The 19484-nt window shown below is 37.5% G+C and overlaps 1 protein-coding gene across 1 annotated transcript in view; it reads left to right on the top strand.

The window, feature by feature from the left end:
* The window catches only part of PGM5 (phosphoglucomutase 5), a 229360-nt gene that overhangs the window by 114173 nt on the left and 95703 nt on the right, over positions 1-19484 (top strand). The gene's annotated exons all lie outside the window — the stretch shown is intronic.

The following is a 19484-nucleotide window of genomic DNA, read 5'->3' on the forward strand; positions in this document are numbered from 1 at the left end:
CCTTCCTTTCTTTCTTTCTTTCTTTCTTTCTTTCTTTCTTTCTTTCTTTCTTTCTTTCTTTCTTTCTTTCTTTCTTTCTTTCTTTCTTTCTCCTTCCTTTCTTTCCCCTTAACTTCTGTGTATTGGCTCCTAGGTAGAAGAGTGGTAAGGGTGGGTGATGGAGGTCAAGTGGCTTGCCCAGGGTCACACAGCTGGGAAGTGTCTGAGTCTGGATCTGAACCTAGGTTCTCCCGTCTCTAGGCCTCACTCTCAATCCACTGAGCTACCCAGCTGCCCTTTATTTTCTTTTTTTACTGGGGTGCTAAACTGGTAGATCATATGAATCTTGTAGACATAGTTTAGCTTGATTTTACCAAAGAATGTGAAAAAGTTTACTGTTTTCATATAAAAGATGGAGAGATGTGGGCTAGAGTAATAATATCATTCTATGGATTCATAATTGACTGATTGGCCAGACTCAACTCAAAGACTAGATGGTTCAGTGTCAGCTTAACAAAAGGTCTCTACTGCAGTGCCCTAGGTATCTATTTTTGATCCTGTGCCATTTAACATTTTAAATTGATGAGTTGGAATAAAGGCATAGATAGTATACTTGCCAAACTTGCAAATAACACAAAGCTAGCTGAAGCCACGTAAATTAGAATACTGGACTGAATCTAATAAAATGACATTCAGTAGGAAGAAATGCAAAATTTTAACTTGAGTTTAAAAAAATCACTTCCCGGAACAAGTTGGTGATAATAGCTCTGTATTCTAACCACATCTGAAGTACTATATTCAGTTATAAGTGACAAAATTTAAGAAGGATTTGAGAAGCTGGAGAGTATCCAAAGAAAGGAAGCTAGGATGATGAAGAATGTTGAGTTTGTGTCACGTGAAATTTGAATGAAGGATCTAGGGGTGTTTGCTCTGAAGAAAAGGAGATTTGAATGGAGTATGACAGCAGCATTCAAGGGTTTGAAAAGCTGCCATGTGAAAAATGTAATAGAATTTTTCCATTTGGTTCCCGATGGAAAAAATAGGAACATTGGGTTGAAATTGCAAAGGGGCAAATTTGGTGAAAATTTTCTAACAACCACAACTGTCAAAAAGTAAAGTGGGCTTGTTAGAGAGGTAGTAGATTCCCCTTTATTAGAGGTATTTAAAATGAAGCTATCTTACCCTTTGTTGGGCATGTAACAGTGAGAATTCTTTTCAGGGTTAGATGTCCACTAAGGTCCAACTCTCAAATTCTTCTGTTTTCCCATATAGTGCTATATATTATTTATAAAATTTCTTATAGAAACTCAGTGAAGTAGGTAGTTCAGGAACCATTGTTGAGCAAACTGGAAGTTTAGAAAATTTAAGTGGCATGTCCTAAGTTGCTTGGCTAATCAGTGTCAAAATTGGGCAAGAAGAGTGAATTTTCTGTCATCATTTTCCCTTAATACTATGCTGCCTTTCTGAGCCAATAGGAGGACTGAGGGCTTCATGGTCCTAATAGTCATTAGGATGAAGTGGGGCTTTTGAGTAGTTTTCAGGCCCATCTGACTCTTCATGAGGTCATTTGGGGTTTTCTTGGCAAGAATATGTTGCCATTTCTTTCTCCATCTCTTCTGAGGGAACCAACACAAACAGAGTTAAGTGACTTGCAAAAGGTCACACAGCTAGTCAATATAGGAGGCCAGATTTGAACTCAGGTCTTCCTGACTCCAGGTTTGGCAATCTAACCACCATGTCACCTACCTGCCCCAAAGTGGAGTTTAAGTGGAGGTTTTGAGGTATTTTACTCTAACCAGTGAATGCTCAGATAGCCTCCTCTTTCCTTCCCCCTTTGTGATTCCCATCTTCCCCTTACCTCAGTCCTTTTAAGAGACTGCCTGGTAGAGAAGCACTCTGGAAAGAAATATGTTGTGGCCTGGCACAGAGTATTTGATTATAAAGTTCTGGGGTTTATGGATACTTTGAATATATATTAATTAATGTTCCAGTCTCATGAAATTTTTCAATAGAAATTTTTCAGATGAGTCCAAAAAGGAAATTTACTCAAGTAGAATTTCACATCATCAATGTTTGGTTCTAAAAATTTGAGGCTCTAGGCTGAATGTTACTTTAAATTCACTTCCTCAAGTTGAAAATTTTAAAAATAAAGTGCTGCTAATTAGTTTTGGTGCTTATTTGCTCGCAGGGCCCTATTTCCCTAGAGACATCCCAATATTTTATAAGTATTCCCAATGTGGTGTTCTTAGAAGTGCTTTGTGTATAGAATATGTTTACTAAAGAGGCTTGTACTATGGGCTTTCTTCTATGCTTATTTGCCCATTGCTTTGTTAAAATGGGCTATGGAGAAGGTTGGGGTAGTTGGGTGGCTCAATGAATTGAATGCTAGGCCGGGAAGCAGGAAGACTCATCTTTCTAAATCCAAATCTGACCTCAGACACTTAGTAGCTATGTGATCCTGGGCCCATCACTTAACCCTGTTTGTCTCAGTTTCCTCATCTGTTAAATGAACTGGAGAAGGAAATACTCCAGTATCTCTGCCAAGAAACCCTATGAGGGGGTCACAAAGAGCCAGATATACCTGAAAAATGACTGAATAACATGGAGAGGGTAGCATGGGGAGGAAGTAGATTCTCCCTCTTTGATCTTTTTATTATTATTGTTTTTTTAAGCCTTACCTTCTGTCTTAGAATTGGTACTAAGTTTTGGTTCCAAAACAGAAGAGTGGTAAAGAATTGGGGTTAAGTGATTTGCCCACAGCCACACAGTTATGAAGTGTCTGAGGCTAGATTTCAACCAGAACCTCCCGTCTCCAGGCCTGGCTTTTTATCAGCTGAGCCACCTAACTGCCCCCCTCCCACTTTAATCTTCAATCACATCTTCAAACAAAGGATCAAGTGATTACTTGTGGATGTTGTCCTGGGCATTATTGATCAGGTATGGGTCAGACAATGGTGTTTTCCCGGGTTTCTTCCAGTTCTGAGATTTTGTGAAAATTCTTATATATATCTGAATTTGCTTGGCCCTCTGAAGAAACTATTCCAAATGATAACATGGAGATGCCTGAACTCCATAATAACTAGAGAATTTGACTAAAGAAAGTGAAATATGGCAAGAGTAGAAAATAATGGCATAGTTTATACTTTATCTGGTCCAAGAAGCTTATTTGTGTCTGCTAGAGGAATAATAATAAATAGTAAAACCTGCCATCAAGACATAAATGAACTATATCTCACAAAACCTAGGGTCCATCCAGAGTTTTCTTGGCTTTATTGGTTCCAGGCTTGGACAAATATTAGATTAAAAAAAAAAAACTTTCTTTGAATCATCAGAAGGCATAGATAAACCTTGTTATAGATAACAAAACTCTTTGTAGCTAAAAGTCTCTAAAAAACTATCCCCATAGTTGACTAGAAAGGAAAGATTCCTTCCATTCTTAAGAATTAACGACCCGAGGGGAGCTCAGTGGCAGAGTGGAGAGAGTGCCAGGCTTGGAGACGGGAGGCCTGGGTTAAAATCTGGCCTCGGACGTTGCCTAGCCGTATGACCCTAGACAGTCACTTAATCCCCACTGCCTGGCCCTTATTGCTCTTCTGCCTTGGAACCGATATACAGTATTGATTCTAAGACAGAAGGTAAGAGTATTTTTTTAAAAGAATTAATGACACTGTATGTGCTTATGTGTACATTTATGTTGAGTGTGACTACATGTATGTATTTGGCTGTGTGAGTAGGTACATGTATGTGTTTGCTTCTGAGTGTGTGCGTGTACATATGGCAGTGTGTTTGGAGGGAGGGAAGAGTCAGGGATCAGAGCAGACTATGTAAAGAAGGACAGACTGTGGTTTCTTCTTTATGCTTTTCCTCTGAACCTCAGTTTGGATATTTCCTTAACTCGTTGTCTTGCTACAGCAAAACACTAAAAGTGAATTGGCTTGCTGAGACTACTGTGATATTTGGTAAAGGGCAAAATCATTTATTATAAAGAAAATACAAATTACAAATACTCTGTGTGAGTGTTCAGTTCCCTTTGGTATTGTGAGTCCTTCGCCAACAAGATGAGCATTATATCTTCTGGCTGGGGAAACGTCCCTGGGTCCTCTGCTCTGCGTGCTGGAGCTCCACATTCCTCTACTTTTTTTGCTTCATAAACTAGAAGGGGACGGTACCATTTTAATACTTGACCATATATGGGGGAGAGGCTGAGCCGTTGTTTAGTTCTGCCCTAATGTCAGGCCCGTGTGTACATTTGAAGCCTTTTAAGGGAATGCAGTGCCGTGCAGGGAGAAAATTACCCCAAGCAGCCCTTTGGTGCTGGAGGTGCTGGCTTGCAAACTCTGTCTGTGTGACTCAGTAGTGTAAATCAGGAAAGAAGAGATGGATTCAGCATGCCGGAGGGAGACCACCGAGGACCCAGCTAGCTGCTTTACAATGTCATTATCTAGATGTTTAATTAAAAGTTCATTCTAAAATTGCCTGTGGGACTTTTTAAGGAGTGTGGCAGCATGGGAAATTACTGAGCTATCCATTTTATGCTGAAAGATCCTATGGCATAATGGATAGGGTCTAGGACTTGGATTAAGGAAGAGTAAGGTTCAAATCCTGCCTCAGCTACTTCCAACTGTGTGACTTTGGGCAATCATCTGTTCCTCAGTTTCCTCATCTGGAAAAGGAAGAGGTTAGATCTGATGCTCTCTAAGGTTCCTTCTATTTCTTAATCTGTGATCCTATCATCCCATATGACCCTGGGCAAGTCACTTAACCGTGTTTGACTCAGTTTATTCAGCTATAAAATGAGTTAGAAATGGAGAAGGAAATGATAAACCACTCTAGCCTAGTATCTTTGCCAAAAAAAAACCAAATTGGATTGTGAAGAGTCAGACATGTCTGAAAAACAAACTGAATGACAAAGGTATTTTTCTAGGTGCTGGGGAAATGAAGACAAAAATGAAAGTCACTTGTTGCCCCTCAGGGAGCTTACATCCTCCTTTAATGTGAATATTCTATTTCCAGGTATGGAGATCAGAGTTGGAAGAGCAGCCTTAGAAACTATGTAGTTATTTAGACAGTCATCTAATCATCTTGGTAGATAAATGCTACAGTGGATAGAGCGCTGGACCCAGACTCAGGATGACCTGAGTTCAAATCCAGCCTTGGATACTTACTATTGATGCATTCCTGAGCAAGTCATTTAACTCTTTGTGCCTCGGTTTCTTCAACTATTAGATGGGGATTATAATAGAACTTAACCCGCAGGGTTGTCCTGAAGATCAAATGTAGTAATATTTGTCTATTTATCAGAAGATAAGCACTGTGCATTGCACATAACATGTTTAAATGCCTATTCCCTTGCTCTTATCTGGTTTAACTCCTTCTTTTTATCAAAATAGAAACTGAATTCCAGAGAAATTAGGTGAATTTCTAAGGTCATACAGCTAGTTAGGAGCAGAGCTGGGACTTGGGTCTGGATCTCCCCAACTCCCAAAGCTTTATCCTCCCCATATTCTTTAAGAGCCCTGGTGTGGGAGCCAGGTAACCTGAGTTCTAGTCCTAACTCCATCACTAACTAGCTTCAGGACCTTGGAAATGCCATTTTCTTTCTCTAGGTGTTGGTTTCTTCATCTTTAAAATGAGAGAGTTAGAAAAGATGACCTTTAAAGCCCATTCTAGCTCTCCCATTTCATAAGACAGTAAAAGTAGGAGATAAGAAGCAACATTCGTTTCAACCTAGGGAGTGCCCCTAACAGAGGCTGATGTATAAAGATTGGCTAAAGAAAGCTACGAGGGATAATTGATGAAAAGCAGACCACTTTTATATGCAGGAAGATGGACTGTGTTCCTGCATTGTCATTCAATCATGGATCTAGTTCTTGGGTTGAATTCTGCCTCCTGGAGCAGTAGTTCATGGTAAGACCCTTGTTAAGTAAATTGAAAGTGATTTTGAAGTGTCCGGCCAGCATCCCAGCCAGGACACAAACATGAGCTGCCTCCTGGACCTCCAGACTCCTACATTTCTAGGTCCCTAACTCACTCACTGCTGGGCTACTAGTACTGGAAAACCATCAAAGATAGCAGAGTCAGTTATTCAAGGTAAGAGTGCAATATTTGCAGCTGGCCTTCAGCAGAAGTATGGGGATGATGAGGTTTTGTTTCCAATATTTTACATAATGCTTGGCACATTTTCTTGGTCATTTTAGTCATGTCCAACTCTTCATGACCCCATTTAGAGTTTTCTTGGAAAAAATATTAGAGTGATTTGTTATTTCCCTCTCCAGTTCATTGGCAGATGAGGAAACTGAGGCAGACAGAGTTAAATGACTTGCCCAGAGTCACACAGCAAGTAAGGGTCAAATTTGAACTCAGGTTTTCCTGACTTTAGTTCTAGTACTTTATCCACTGTGCCACCTCGCAGTCCCACTGTTGATTTCTCACTAGTATCTCCCTAATCTTTTCACTCCACTCTCCACTTATACCACTACCATCCTAATTTAGTTACTTATTATTTAGTGACTGGACTATCGGGTTCAGTTCCTCTGCTTCCAGCCTCCCCTTTATACAATTCTTCCTTTATGTAATTGTCGAAGTAAAATTCCCAAGATATGTCCAAAACATTCCTCTGTTCAGAAAACTTTAATGGCTCCCTAGCCTATCACCAGTAAAAGAAAATACAAACGTCTTTGTGTGACTTCTCCACCAAATGATTCCAAACTTACTACCTTTTAAACGTTGGTCCACTTCATAGACTTAGATAGTAATTGTTCACCAAATTTTTACCTTGCCTATTCTACCTCTGTTTGTTCATCCTGAGTACATTCCCTTCTTGGCTCTGCCTTTTGGAATCCTCTTCCTTCAGGGCTCGTCTTAAGTGCCTCTTCCAAGAAACTTTCCTCTTTCCTTCTGGCTTATAATGTTCTCTCCCTTTTCAAGTTTTCTTAGGGCCTTTTGTCTAGATCCCTTATATCTATTCATGTGGTAATCTCTTTAATAAAAGGAACTCTATTGCCTTTCAATATTGTAGTCCTAGCATGTAATTCATAGTAGGTGCTAAACAAATTTAAAAAAAATTGAAATCATAATGACCGAATTTGACCCCAAAGAAGAAATATGAGAAGACACATCACAATATTTTTTGGTAAAGGGGACAGACTACAGGTGGATAATGCTGCCTATAGTGGCAGTTTTTCAATATGTTTAGTTGGTTTTGCTGAATTGCTTTCCCAAACTCTTTTTCGTTCTCAGAGCAGGATGGGGAGGAGAAGATACTGAGAAATGTAGATGATCTAAAAATAAAAGATATCAATTGGTTTAAAAATGTTTTTAATGGAATCTTTAAAAAAAAACCTTTACCTTCCATATTATAATCAAAACTGTGTATTGGTTTCAAGGAAGAAGAGCAGTAACAGCTAGGCAGTGGAAGTTAAGTGACTTGCCTATGGTCACACAGCTGGAAAGTGTCTGAGGCCAAATTTGAACTCAGGACTTGCCTTCTTTAGACCTGGTTCTCAATTCATTGAACTGCCTAGCTGCACCAAATAGAATCTTTTTAATAGTTACTATAGTAGTATGCCATTCTATATTGCCATCTGTGTCCCATTTCTCAAAATCCTTATTACTTCTTCCCCTGAAATTCCTAGAACCTTTTAGAATAGGATCCATTTTCATAGCCTCAAATTGAGTCTAGGCAATGCTTAGCACATTTTTAGTAGATCCATTAGTTATATTTCTTTCTTTTTTTTCAATTAGGAGGAAATATCCTAGAGTGGCTAAGAGCACTAGATTTAGAATGAAGAGATCTGAGTTCCAATTCTGGTACTTTCCCTAGTTCTGTGACCTTTCGAAAGAAAAAATCATTATTCCTTTCTAGGTCTTAATTTAGTTACTTATCACCTGTATCCTGAACTATTGGGATAAGTTCTTCTGCTTCCAGTCCCCCCTTTATATAATTCCTTCTTTTCTTCCTCATCCTGGGTAGATGGTACAGTGGATAGAGAGAGCACTAGACCTAGAATCAGGAAGACCTGAGTTCAAATCTGCTTCAGACACTTCCTAGCTGTGTGACCCTGATCAAGTTACTTAATTAATCCTGTTTAACTTAGTTTCCTCATCTGTAAAATAAGCTGGAGAAGGAATAGCAAACCACTCCTGTATCTTTGCCAAGAAAACCACCAATGGGGTCATAAAGAGCCAGACATGTGAACTGGAAAGACCTCCAGGAATTGATGCAGAGTGAAAGAAGCAGAAGCAGTAGAACATTGTACACAGAGACGGATACACTGTGGTAAAATTGAATGTAATGGACTTCTATACTAGCAGCAATGCAATGATCCAGTATGACTCAGAGGGGCTTATGAGAAAGAACACTATCCACATTCAGAGGAAGAACTGTGGGAACAGAAAAACAACTGCTTGATCACATGGGTTGATGGGGATATGATTGGGAATATTGACTCTAAGCGATCATCCTAATGCAAATACTAATAATATGGAAATAGGTCTTGATCAATGACACATGTAAAACCCAGTGGAATTGCATGTCGGCTATGGGAAGGGGGTGGGGGAGGGGAGGTAAAGAACATGAATCATGTAACCATGAAAAAATATTCAACAACAAAATGAGGGGGTTGGACTAGGTGATCTTTTCCAGCTCTGTGGTTCTGTGATTGATTCTGTTCCTAGAGTCAAGAAGACTTGAATTCAAATATTGCCTCAGATACTTAGTCCATGAGTGACCCTATAGCAAATCTTTTTTTTCAAATCTTTTGACCTTTGTGTACCTCAATTTCCTTGTCTGTAAGATGAGGAGGTTGTACTTGATATCTTGTAAGATATCTTCTAGCTTTAAATCCATCTTATGATTCTCTAATGTTTTCTATATTGCCACAGGCTATCTGAGATACTTGGGGTTCCTGGCAATTTTTAAGTGCTAGAGGAGTTTATTTTAGGTGCCACCTCCTTTGAAAAACCTGTCATGACTGTTCTAGTTAGTGCTGCATATAAGTACCCTCAAATTATATCATATCTCACTCACATCCACAAACCCACTCACATAGCCCCTCTTCATCCCCCTTTTTAAAGTTGAGGCTTGTCATTTCATCAGTGTGGAGAATTTTCTTGTAGAAATTCCCACCATTGGTATAGATTGGCAGCTTGTGGTTTTAGAGAATTGTCTTGAGAATTAGAGCTTTTCTAAAGGCACTGAGTTTAAGGGAATTATCCAGGGTCACTTAGTAAGGGTGTCTCAGAGGCAGGACTTGAACAGAGGTCTTCTTGACTTCAAAGTGGGTCTTGTATCACCTCAATGTGACTCTGTAATTATTTATATATGCAAATGTTATATCTCCCTCCCCTATTCTCTGTAACCCCTAAGAATAGAATATCAGTCCTAGAAGGGCAATAATTTGTCTGCCAAGTTTGGGAGAAAATAAAGGAGAGGTTCTGATTGAAGGGTTCTCCCTTTGTAAGAATATTTATATTTTCAGTCAATCAATTATAGTACTTATAAAGCACCTACTACGTAGTAAGGTGCAGCTAGGTGGCATAGTGGATAGATAACTGAGATTATAGCTAGGAAGATTCATTTTTCTAAGTTCAAATCTAGCCTCAGACACTTATGAACTGTGTTACCCTGGGCAAGCCACTCACCTCTATTTGCCTCAGTTTGCTCATCTGTAAAATGAGCTGGAGAAGAAAATGGTAAACTATTCTAGTATCTTTGCCAGAAAAAAACCAAATGGACTCACAAATAGTCAGACATGCCTTAAACGACACAATAATGACAATAACAATGCAATGGAAAGGTGGAGAAGTCTGATTCTCTTCTCATTGAATGACAGATTTTGTTTCCCAAGGTGCTAGCAATCCAGAGATAGAAGTGATATCTGTGTGAGTGAGTGAGTGGAGTGAATGAGTGAGTGAGTGAGTGAGTGTGTGTGTGTGTGTGTGTGTGTGTGTGTGTGTAGCTTAGTGGTCTTTCCCAAGGCCCCTGGAAATCACACCAGGTCTCTTTACAAATGTTAGTAGATTTCTGCAAGTAACCCACTTCAGTCCTTTTAAAGATGCCTGGGTGGAAGGGTGGGGGAGTAAGATGCTGTCAGAAGAATCCATCCAAGCTGTCTCACTCTGTAATCCTCCCATCATTCTCCAGACCTGGGGATTGGGCCAGCTATGGCTGTGAGACGCTTTAAACTGCTGGAAGTCAGGGCTCAGGGAACCTAGATTACTATGGAGTTGGATTCAGTCCTAAAGGACTTGCACCATATTTGATGGGGATTAAATTGCAGCACAGAGAGGATTGTTGATGTTGTTGTTAACAGATCACTGATGTATGAACATTTGAGCCATATAGATGACTAGCTGCCAGTCCTTTGGGAGCTTCTCTCCTCTCCTCTTTCCCCTGTCTCCCCATCTTTTGTTTCATGTCTTCAACTGGCATCCCCACTGCTAGAATTTTTGTCAGCCTTAGGGTCCATCCCCTTTTCCCACCATTATACTAGGCCTGAAGCTTGGAGAAGACCCTGACCTGTGATTAAAAACCACAAATAAATCCCTGCTTAAAAAGGTAACTTAGTATAGGGAAAAGGATTCTGGATTTAGAACTAGAGTTAGTCCCAACTCTGCTATTTACTTGAATATAATTGTTTCATCTCCTTAAGCCTCAATTTTCTTATCTCTAAAACGAGAATAATAATATGTATACTCTTTATCTTTTGTGTCTATTGTAAAAAAAAAGACAAAAAACAACAAAAAAGAAAATGAAAAGGGGGAAAAGGTGTTTAAAGTGCTATGTATATATGAGGATTTAAAAAAATGATAACTGGAAAAACCTACATGAACTGATACAGAGTGAAATAAGCAGAACCAGAAGAACATTATATACAGTAACCGAAATATTGTAGAATGATCAAAAGTGATAGACTTTGCTACTTTCAGCAATACAATGATCCAGGACAATTCTGGGACTTATGACAAAGAATTCTATCCACCTCCAGAGAATGAACTTTTGGAGTAGAAATGCAGATGAAAATACATGATTTATCACTTGTTTATTTGGGTGTATGTTTGGGGTTTGGGTTCTATAAGATTATTCACTTACAAAAAGAACAATATTAAAATATGTTTTGCATGATAATACATGTAAACCCAGATTAAATTGCTTGTCAGCTCTGAGAGTGGAGATGGAAGAAGGAAGGGAGACTATTTGGATCATATCATTTTGGAAAACTTATGTGTAAATTTGTTATTAAAATAAAAAATTTAAAAATTTGATTACTATTTAAGATCTAGACCAGTGATTTTGCTAATGTAGGGAGCTTCCTAGGAGGACTAGTTGAAACAGTGGATAGAATATTGGCCTTGGAGTCAGGAAGATATGAATTCAAATCCTGCCCTCAATACTTGGGCAAATCACATAACTTCTCTCTGCCTTGATTTCTTTATTAGTAAAATGAAGCCCCAACAAAATCAATGGTCTTGAAGTACCTTTCCAGTTTTGAATCTATGATCCAATGAAATCCCCTCCGCAAATACAGTTCATCAACATTTAAAGAGTTAACAGCCTTAGAGGACTACCTGGAGACACTGAGAAATAAAGTTAAATTACCTAGAAATATACAGCCAATATGTATTAGAGATGGGTTTTGTACTCAGGTTCTGCTGACTCCAAAGGCATTCTGTCTACTACTATAGCACTTTATACTACCTTTCAAAAGTGAATTATAGTAGTAGTAATACTTGTAATTAATAATAATAGTAAGTTGGGGCAGCTATGTAGCACAGAGCATAGAGTGCTAGGCTTAGAATCAGGAGGTTGTGGGTTCGAATCTGACCTCAGACGCTTTCTAACTGTGTGACCCTCTCAGCTAACCTTGATTGTTTAGATGTTGCCATTCTTCTATCTTAGAAATAATAGTAAGACAGGAGGTAAAGGTTATTTAAAAAACAAAAACAACAATACTAAATTACTATGCCTGTAGTTCAACATATAGTAGCAGCATTAGACTTTCAAGGAATATATTTATTTTTTGAAAATTTTAAAAATAAAAAAAAAATTTATTGAGGTTTTTCCAATCACATGTAGGAACAATTTTTGACACTTGTTTTCTGACATTTTGTGATTCTGATTTTCTCTCTCTCTCCCCCCTCCTGCTCTGGCTCCAGGCAATAAATAATCTGATATAGGTTATATCAATGCTTAGAGAATGTGTTCTTAACTACGGTGTGTAGCGTGAACACATATATTGTCTAAATTCTCATGTAATAGAATTAGGAATGGACCCTCTATGGTATTATTGTCATTGAGTGTTCTTCAACATCTGAGATAGGAAATAGAATTCAAGGATGTCATATTTTTGATGAAAGCAATGAAGCTGTATGGTCTATATATTTTAATTTATCTCTCATTTGATTCTTCCAAGTTTGCATTTCATTTGTTATGGTCGAATTAAGAATTAAATATCAGGATAATTTCAGAGGAGAGAGGGAGGGAGACGACTCTTAGCTTGGACTAAGAATAGTAGACATTGCAAAAAGAAAACATTGCATGTGTGTTTTAAATTAGTCCTTAAGAGCAAGTAGAAGTGAACATGATGAGCTGGGTGAAACAGTGGATTAGAATACTGTGCCTAGAGTCAGAAAGATTCATCTTCCTGAGTAAAAGAGAACACATTCTCAGACACTTGCTATTTGTGTGATCCTAGGCAAATCACTTAACCCCATTTGCCTCAGTTTCTTTGTCTGTCAAATGGTCTGGAAAAGGAAATGGCTTCAGTATCTGCCAAGAAAACCTTGAATTGGAGTTTCAAAGAGTTGGACATGACTGAACAACAACAGAAATAAATATCTTTTTAAAAAAATTTATTTTGAATATTTTCTCCTAGTTACATATTTCATGTTCTTTCCCTCTCCCCCTAACCCCCCTTAATCCCCCTTAGCCAAAGTACAATTCCACTGGGTTTTACATATATCATTGATCAAGATCTAATTGCATATTATTGATAGTTGGACTAGAGTTATCATTTAGTGTCTACATCCCCAATAATATCCCCAACAGCCCAGGTGTTCAAGCAGTTGTTTTTCTTCTGTGTTTCTCCTCCCACAGTTCTTCCTCTGAATGTGGCTAGTTTTCTTTCTCATAAATTCCTCAGCCTTGCTCTGGATCCTTGAATTGCTGCTAGTAGAGAAGTCCACTATATTCGATTGTACCACAGTGTATCAGTCTCTGTGTATAATGTTCTCCTGGATCTGCTCATTTCACTCTGCATCAATTCCTGGAGGTCATTCCAGTTCACATGGAATCCCTACAGTTCTTTATTCCTTTGAGTACAATAGTATTCCATCACGAGCAGATACCACAATTTGTTCAACCATTCCCCAATTGAAGGACATTCTCTCATTTTCCAATTTTTTTGCCACCATAAAGGGCGCAGCTATAAATATTTTTGTACAAGTCTTTTTCCTTATTATCTCTTTGGGGTATAATCCAAGAAGTGCTATGGCTGGATCAAAAGGCAGATAGTCTTTTAAAGCCCTTTGAGCATAGTTCCAAATTGCCATCCAGAATGGTTGGATCAGTTCACAACTCCACCAAGAATGCATTAATGTCCCAATTTTGCCACATCCTCTCCAACTTTCATTACTCTCCCTTGTTGTCATGTTAGCCAATCTGCTAGGTGTGAGGTGATACCTCAGAGTTGTTTTGATTTGCATTTCTCTAATTATTAGAGATTTAGAACACTTTCTCATGTGCTTATTGATAGTTTTGATTTCTTTATCTGAGAATTGCCTATTCATGTCCCTTGCCCATTTATCAATTGGGGAATGGTTTGACTTTTTGTATAATTGATTTAGCTCCTTGTATATTTGAGTAATTAGACCTTTATCTGAGTTTTTTGTTATAAAGATTTTTTCCCAATTTGTTGTTTCCCCAGAAATAAATATCTTATAATTTCATTTCATTTCTTTAGGCTAGATTTATACTTGGTCTCATAAGTGAAAGATAACACACAACTAAACTTAGATAATTTAGCCTATTCTCATCATCAAATTTATTGCAAGGGAACACACATCTTTTTCTATCCCAAAAATCTATTTTCAAGGACTTTCTAACATTTATACAATAGGCTGCATGTATGATGAACATATACCTGGTATTCATGATGCATATTAGCTGTCTTTCTTCCTAATGAAAGCATTCTGATTGATAGGTGTTGAAAGAAAAGATAGTGAATACAAAATAGAAGGACAGACTGACTTAAGAAACAAATGATAGTGTTTTGTTGCAGAAAAACAAAAGCCCTTGTGATTATGAGTCAAATGTGATAAGTGGAAGGAGGAGAAGATCGGGAGAAGACGACCTTTTACCTTTTAGCTTGAGGATATTTTGGTGGTATAGTGACCTTTAGGGTTCTCTGACTACCACTTATACCCTGCCCTATGGAACATGGAGTTGGAGGTAAACTAAAGATTCAGTGGAAAGATCCCATCTTTTCCTAGTTGCAAAAAAATGGAAGGAAAGATTGCCTATTTTAAATGTAAAAATAGGGCTCTTTGCTCAAGTATAATTATACTGCATAACCTCTGAGTAGCCTTCAAACTGGAATTTTATCTTTTTTTGATTTTTATTTTACTCCTTCTTCCCACTTGGAAATGTTTGAAATCTATTGTTTTAGGACTAAAATCTCTTTTTTTGTTTTTGAATTTGCCATTGATGTTGACTTTTTCATTGAGCCATTAGTCTTCTAAGTAGATTGTTTTCTCATAATTGTTCCTCATTAAATGGAGGCCTTTTAGATAAAACAATTAGAATAGAAATTTATTTGGAAGGATTTTCCATTTCCTTCTGAATGTCTGCAAAATGAACTTTTAACCTGAGCAGTGACTTAACATCCTATTGAGGTTGATTGCTCTTTCCCTTGTGCCTAAGCTGTTTTAAATTCTGGGCTTTTGAACCTAAAGTCAGCTTTTGGTGCCCTCAAATTAGTTCTCCAGATTTCCTAAACTCCCTTAAAGATGATTGTATAGTATTCCCAAGCTAACTAGGTAGCAGCAACCTTGGGGCTATTGCTTACATTTATGTAAACTGGAATCCCTATTAAATCATTTCAGCCTTTGATTGTATCTTTGGAATCATACTGTCACATCCTAAGTAGTCCAAAAGCAAGTCAAGAGCTGCTCTTAATATAGTCATTCAGTGTGTCCTTTGATCCAACAATACCACTACTGGGTTTGTATCCCAAAAAGAAAAAAATGGGAAAGGTTCTGTGTGTACAAAAATATTTATAGCTGCTTTTTTTTGTGGTGTCAAAAAATTGGAGAATGAGGGGGATGTCCCTTGATTGGGGAATGGCTAAACAAACTGTAGTATATGATAGTGATGGAATACTATTGTACTATGAGGAATGATGAACTGCTTGATTTCTATAAGAACTAGAAAGATCTCTATGAGCTGATGTGAGTGAAATAAGTAGAACCAAGAGAACATTATACACAGTAACTGAAACATTGTGGGACAATCAAATATAACTGACTTTGCTACCAAAAGCAATGTAATTATCCAGAACATCTCTGAGGGACTTATGAGAAAGAATGCTGTCCACGTCTAGAGAAAGAACTGTGGGAGTAGAAATCCAGAAGAAATCATGGTTTGTCACTTGTTTATATGGGTATATGATTTGGGGTTTTGGTTTTAAAAGATTACAAAAATGAATAATATGGAAATAGGATTATAGTGATAATACATGTAAAACCCAGTGAAATTGCTTGTCAGCTCCAGGTGAGGGGAGAGAAGAGGGAAGGGAGACAACAAGAATCACATAACCATGAAAAAAATTTAGAAAAGAAAAGAAAAAATATAGTCATTCAGTGTTGAGAATTATCTTTAATGGAAGTAGATATATTTGTCTACAAATGTTTCATTCTTTTGTGGAATCTGAAGCACTTCTGTCTCAGGAAGAATTTCCATATTTCTGTCATACTAGATGTGTCACTCCCATATAGGGGAGCTTAAGTGAAATTCTTGAATAAGAACTTCATGCAGGGTTGGGAATTCCTTCCCTCTGATGCTAGAGAAAAAGTTAGCAGAGGAGGGAAATGCTTCCATTACAATGAAAGTGACTAGGTGGCTCAGTTAATAAAAGCTGGTCCTGGAGTCAGGAAAACTTGGAAGACTTGAGTTCAAATCTGTAATCAGGCATTTACTAGCTATTAAGGAGAAAATTGTAGCTAAATACAAGAGACTTAGCAAATAACAGTAAGAAAAAACCAATCTTGATGTACCCTTATGAACTGTAAAAAAGACCAGAACAGATTTGCAAAATATCTTAACAAAGACCATAAATATGAATGAAATATAGGACCCATCACCCCAATGCAGATGTAGAAAGATTAACAATTCCTAACCATAAAAAAAGAGAAAGAGAATTTATAGCCATATTTAGAGAGGAACAGATATAAAATCTACAGAAATACTTTTGGAATGAGCAGACATCACTTCACCATATATTAATAAAAGTTGACAACAGATATACATCATTGGATTTATTATATGTAACTGAAGTCTTACCTTTTGATGAAATAATTAAAACCTAAGCATATGATCAAAAAAGACTTCCTATGGGTGATATCTGCATGAACGCAATCAGATATATCCCCCAAATAAGCATCAAAGAAATGATTGAATCCTATGGATTCACTTATGCAAATAGAGGGGATTATAATAACGTTTTAAAACCAGATCATTGCCACCAGAAACTAAAGAAGAATTAGCCCTAGAGAATTGGATTTAATGGATTATGTAAGGAAAGGATGGTGACAGTGCCAAATATGTTACAGATCATAAAATTTTAGTACCTAACTAATATGTAGTAGGACATGATCCAGTGGCAAGAAATATACATCTGAAATTCACTGTTTCATGGACTGACAGATGGCAAATTTCTACACTAGACATATAAACCCTAAAGAATTCTGAACAACTCAACCAATGAAATACACTAGAACCAGTCCATTATCACAGATTGAATTATTGTCCATAATTGTCAGGATATAACACTGATTTATAAAAATCTTTGACAAATATTGCCATCCCAATTATGCATAGTGTGTAAGTCACATGAAATGAGAACATTTAAAAATAAAGAGATCTAGCAGAGGAAGTCAAAATCATATGAGATCTTAGGTAAGATACCTGTATCTTTGCAATTCTATCTGCTACTAAAGTTGTTCTGGGGATGTTTTCAGTGAACCTTCCTTTGGAAGATGAACTTAAATCCTAATACTTTCATGCAACTACAAAAATAGTTAGTTTATCTCCCTGAGCAATTGTTTGCAGAACATTGACTGTGAAGGAATCATAGCAGAATAGTGACATTCTTGGGGCTATTTCTATCTTAATCTGTCTAAAAAGATGATTGGACCAAGATGGCAGTGATGGTGATGATGATTATAAAAACTGATACTTAGAGTGTTTGGAGATTTATAAAGTACTTTATATGTGTGATTACAACCATGTGTGATATAAGCACTACATGTATTATTCTGTCCATTTTATAGATGAAGAAATTGAGACTTCAAGAAAGAAAGTAATTAACCAACATTACTCAGCTTATAGATATTTAGGGATATTTATGACTATAAATCCAACAATCTAGCTACAATGCCATGATGAAGAACAAACCATATGGACAGTTATTGTCATAAAACTGCTTGCCTATATATTCTGGGAACCATTTAGGCTCTTGTTCTCAAAATCATATCAGCTTTTTATTATATTAAGTTCTGCCCCAAGGCTCACTTTATTGTTGAGTAGATTATGTCTCCTATAGTGAGCAATCAGATGAGAATCTTTGGTCCTGGAATGTCAGTCACTGTGTCAGGGAAAGGGAAGCAAAGTAAACTGACCAGGCCTTTACTTCTTCTTGGAAACTGGGGAAGGGAATGAGGGAAGAAGGGGCACTTTCTGGTTATGAAGGACTGACACAATCACCAGCCTACTCAGTTCCACTCCAAGGCTTATTTCAATAAGATTATTTTCTCTAGGGATGAGAGTCTCAGAGGTATTCCATCCCTTCCCATTCCATCCTGTGGGCAGGATTTAGTGGTCTGTGTCTAATTTATTTTGAGAACCAGTGAAATAGAACAGTTGGTGAAAGGAGGTCTCTTGGGTGTATGCTTGCCTTCTAACTCCATTGTATAAGACAACATAATCCTTTGCAACTGATTAGAAGATATGGCAGTTTATTTTAAGTAATCAAAGTTGTTTAGTTTTGTGTGTGTGATGTGTGTGTGTATTTATTGAAGTATGAGTGACTATAAACTGTTTCCTGCAATTCATCAGGTATTATGGATATGTCAAGTCTCCCTTAAATGGCTCTAGGGCTTAGACTCTGGCAGCTGTTTTAGGGAAATACATCTTTAGGGCTCAGACTTTACATAAAGGAATATCTGCATGTGTGTGTGTGTGTATTATCATTGTATGTATGCATCCATGTATATGTTTGTGTATAGTCAAATTTGATTAGGTCCTGGAATTTCATCAGTATGGAGAACTCATGGTGTGGCAAATCTGTCCCCCAGTGGAGCTCAGCAAATCCCCTGTCCCTTCTACAGATATAACATTGATTTATGCCCAATTTATGCCCAATTTCCTTTGAATATCAAGTACAACTTTCTACCAAAGGCTGCTCCAGAGTCCTCTAGCTTTTGACATCCTCCCATCCCTAAATACAATCTTGTAGTGATTTTGTATGTAATTTGCAAATACTTACATGTGTACATGTTGTCTCTCCTTGATAGAAGATAAGCTTATTGAAGATAGGACTGTTCTATTTTTGTCTTTGTTTCCCAAGAACCTTGCATATTGCCTGGTATATAGCAAGTACTTAAAAATGATTGCCTATTTCAAAAAAATTACAATTAATTAATTAATTAAGAATATTTTTTCATGTTTACATGATTCATATTCTTTCCCTCTCCTCCTCCTTCCCTACTCCTGTAACCAACAAGCAATTGCACTGGGATTTACATGTGTCATTGATCAAGACCTATTTCCATATTATTAATATTTGCAATAGAGTGATCATTTAGAGTCTACATCCCTGATCATATCCCCATCGAACCATGTGATTAAGGAAATGTTTTTTCTTCTGTGTTTCTACTCCTACAGTTCTTTCTCTGGATGTGAATAGTGTTCTTTCTCATAAGTCCCTCAGAATTGTCTTGTATAATTGCATTGCTGCTAGTAGAGAAGTCCATTACGTTCAATGTTCCACAATGTTTTAGTATCTGTGTACAAGTTACTCCTGGTTCCACTCCTTTTTCTCTGCATCAATTCCTAGAGGTTGTTCCAATTCACATGGAATTCCTCCAGTTCATTATTCCTTTGAACACAATAGTATTCCATCACCAACAGATACCACATTTCCTTCCTTCCTCCCTTCCTTCTTCCCTCCCTTCCTTCCTTCCTTCTTTCCTCTCTCCCTTCCTTCCTTCCTTCCTTCTTCTCTCCCTTC

Source organism: Gracilinanus agilis, chromosome 1, assembly GCF_016433145.1.
Source record: "Gracilinanus agilis isolate LMUSP501 chromosome 1, AgileGrace, whole genome shotgun sequence".
Classification (NCBI taxonomy): Eukaryota; Metazoa; Chordata; class Mammalia; order Didelphimorphia; family Didelphidae; genus Gracilinanus; species Gracilinanus agilis.